We start from the raw sequence: 3,442 nt of genomic DNA on the forward strand, positions 1-3,442 counted from the left end.
TCTCCTAGTGAACTTCCTTCAAAGTTACTTCAGTACAAGTTACCTGGGGTTTCAAGTTGCAAACATCTTGGATGGCAAATGTTATGTTTGCATTACTCAGTAATTACATGTGACTGAAAACACTCAGTAAAACTCCTCAGTGTCTGAGTAATACCTCCCTTGGGAGGTCTCTTTCTTCACACCTGGTGAAGATCAGCCCTTTCTCAATTGAGTTTGTGATTTTTGGATTTCAATTAAACGTTCCTTTTTCCCTTTTAGGAGGTTTATATAAATGCTTTGTATCAAGAATTATCTAGCAATATTTAAGCAAACCAGAGTCGATTCCCTTAAAAAAATTAAATGGGGACCTTATAATTCTAATAAAAATACCCAACACCTCTATTCCTATGAAACTAAAAGGGCTTTTGAATGACTTATTGTCTTACTGGAAGAGAATAGGAAGAGATTTAAAAGATTCTCAGGATACAGATAAATGCAAATATAAAACAAGGTAAAGAATTTATTTAAAAGGACTAGAAGCCCAAGGTACTCTTAGAATTTAAATTATTTTTTTCTTTTCTTTTTTTCAGAGCTGAGGATCGAACCCAGGGCCTTGCGCTTGCTAGGCAAACGCTCTACCACTGAGCTAAGTCCCTGAACCCCTTAGAATTTAACTATGTATCTGTTTCCATTATCAGCTCTTTCATTATGGCTAAATATTTCCTCCAGTTCACTTTTTGTATGAAATATAATTGGTAAGAGACCATAATAAGAAGGCTTGGGAACATGGAAACAATTTTTATTTCCTTCTCCAAATTTATAAACAATGTTATAACAGCTGGACTCATACAAATTAATCAAACAAATCATTGCTTTCTAATCTTTTATTTACTTCAAAGATGAGGTGCAAGGCTTTTCTTTAAGAACCAATGACAGATATTAAAATTAACAAGTGTCAGTGCAGGAAAAACTTCAAGTGACTGCTAGTGTTAAAATATTAGAAACATAAAAGTAAAGTCTACCTGTTAGGTAATTGGCATGTTGAGCAAAGCTAATTTTCATTGCAGATTGAAATTACCCACTAACCTTTAGTATTATTTAGAAGGACGGTGGAGGTTAAAAGCAGACCCAGAAGACTTTAGGAAACAAGCAAATAGTTCATGAATTTGTCTTTTCCTTTTATCTGTCATGGTATAATCTCTACAAAATATCATTGTATATTTCCAGAATTTTTGTTACAAAGTTTTAAATAAATTAAATAAATAAATAAATAAATAAATAAATAAATAAATAAATAAGCAATCAGTGTAAGAAAGTGCCTTGTATGTCTGGAGATATTATACACAAAAACTGTAAATGTACTCAATAAAAGCCAGTTTCTTCTTGTTCACCCAAACTCAAGTCCTGAATCATCTTTTCCATTTTTTCCCAGTCTTTGGTTCTCAGAAACTTAATTCATAAAAACTTGCTGGGGTAATCCCTGTGCACTGTGTAAAAGCATCATCTGTCAGTAAAAAGCTGAACGACCTACAGCAAGGAGAGAGAGAGAGAAAAGGCAGGACTTCTGGGAAGAGATTGGAATTCTGGAAAGGAGTCAGGAATTAGAAATTTTCCATGGGGAAGTCATATGTAAGAAATTGGGGAGCAGTAACCAACCACATGGCCAACAGAATAATTCAGTTACTAGCTATTTGGGTAACAAACCTACCTTAAGGCCTAGGAATTAATTCATAAATAAATTTGCTTCTGTGTCGTTAGTTGGGAACCAATGCAGACATAGGGAAGCTCAGTTACAAAGAGCTTACTAATTATAAAATCCAGAAATCATTTCCCCTTAAAAATATTTTAATGTATCATCTATATCAGACATTTTCAAGCTCTATAATTCTTAAATGTTCAGATAATGCCCCCAAAATCAAGCAAAAGGAAATAAAACTTTAATAAGAACATCAAATCTAAAAAGAAAAAATCAATAGCTCAGCTTGTAAAAAGATATAAAATGGCTTTCTTGTAAATACTTTGCAGCATGTAAAAGAAAGTATCATTTCCTTTTTACGAATTGGATAGGCATAATTTTAAGTGCCATAAGAGATTCAATATAAAATCATACAAAAATATGAAAAGGTAGTTTGAGAAGTCAGTGTGATAATTGAAATGTAAAGATACACATAATTTGCTTATTTGCCAAAAATTTAAATAAAAAATAAACATACAAGAGAAAGTTATATAATTCATAATGATCATTGATTCCTTTTATTATATTTATCAAAATACATTAAAATATCTGAAATTTTCAAAGAATAATCTTATTATAGAGGAATCCTAAAATTAAGAATGCCAAATATTAATTCCTTCCTCGAAATTTGAGTAATCATCTAGGTGTGCTGGGATATTCATGCCTAGCATGTGGGAGCCAGAAGCAGTTTGATTTTTGTGAATTTGTGGGTAGAATGGATTATATAGTGAGTCCCAGGCCAGCCAGGGCTATATAGTAAGATGCTGTATTAATGTATACACGTTAGATAATAGATAGATAGATAGATGATAGATAATAGATGGATGGATAGATAGATAGATAGATGATAGATAATAGATGGATGGATGGATAGATAGATAGACAGACAGATAGATAATAGGTGGACGGATAGATACATAAATGATAGGTAGATGATAGACATATAAATAGATAATATAATTTGTTTCTGACTTCTTAAATAGAATCATAAAATTCCTATGAAGCAGCATTTTCTTTCTTGTACCATGCCCATACACAATGGGAACTAGAGTTACAGATGTTTTTGTAGAAGTCGTGTATGCAGTAAAAGAACTTGGTCCTCTGCAAAGGCAGCTAGCGACCCTAACCACTGAACAATCTCTCCAGCATCCAAAATATGTGGGTCCTTGCTTCTAGATTACAATTCGATCACAACCCTGGTGTGTACATAATGAGTTCTATCAATTATTGTCAGAAATGTGTCCAAAGTTCACTTTATTGGTTATTTTATTTATTTACATTTTAAATGTTATCCCCCTTCCTAATTTCTCCTCCAGAAATCCCCTATACCATCCCCTTCCCCTGCCTCTATGAGGGTGCTTCTCCACCCACCCACCCACTCCTGCCTCAGTGCCCCAGCATTCCCCTACACTGACCCCATTGGAGGACTGAAGGAGCTGAAGGTTTTTGCAACCTCAAAGTTCATTTATATGTACAAAGTAGAAAGTGATTAAATAGATCTGTCTCCTCAGCTATAAAATGTGTTTGTCCCATGCAGAATATATTACCTCTGGCTACTATACTATCTATGGTTTTTATACTTATTTCTAATTTTATGTAAAATTAGAGACCACAATGGTTCTTTCTGTAACCTTAATCATGTACCCTCTAGTGCCAAATTTTTACAAGAATGGGTCAAATTTTAAGGCTGTGTTCTTCAACAGGGTTCTTCTATGTATTGCTTTACAA

At 33.4% G+C, this 3,442-nt stretch overlaps 1 non-coding gene across 1 annotated transcript; it reads right to left on the reverse strand.

Annotated features, from left to right (window-relative positions):
* Positions 1–563: 563 nt before the first annotated feature.
* On the reverse strand, positions 564–638 carry Trnaa-agc40 (transfer RNA alanine (anticodon AGC) 40). Its single transcript has one exon. It is a non-coding gene; the product is annotated as a tRNA-Ala (tRNA).
* Positions 639–3,442: the final 2,804 nt, after the last annotated feature.

The sequence above is a fragment of the Rattus norvegicus genome, chromosome 1 (genome assembly GCF_036323735.1).
Source record: "Rattus norvegicus strain BN/NHsdMcwi chromosome 1, GRCr8, whole genome shotgun sequence".
NCBI lineage: Eukaryota > Metazoa > Chordata > Mammalia > Rodentia > Muridae > Rattus > Rattus norvegicus.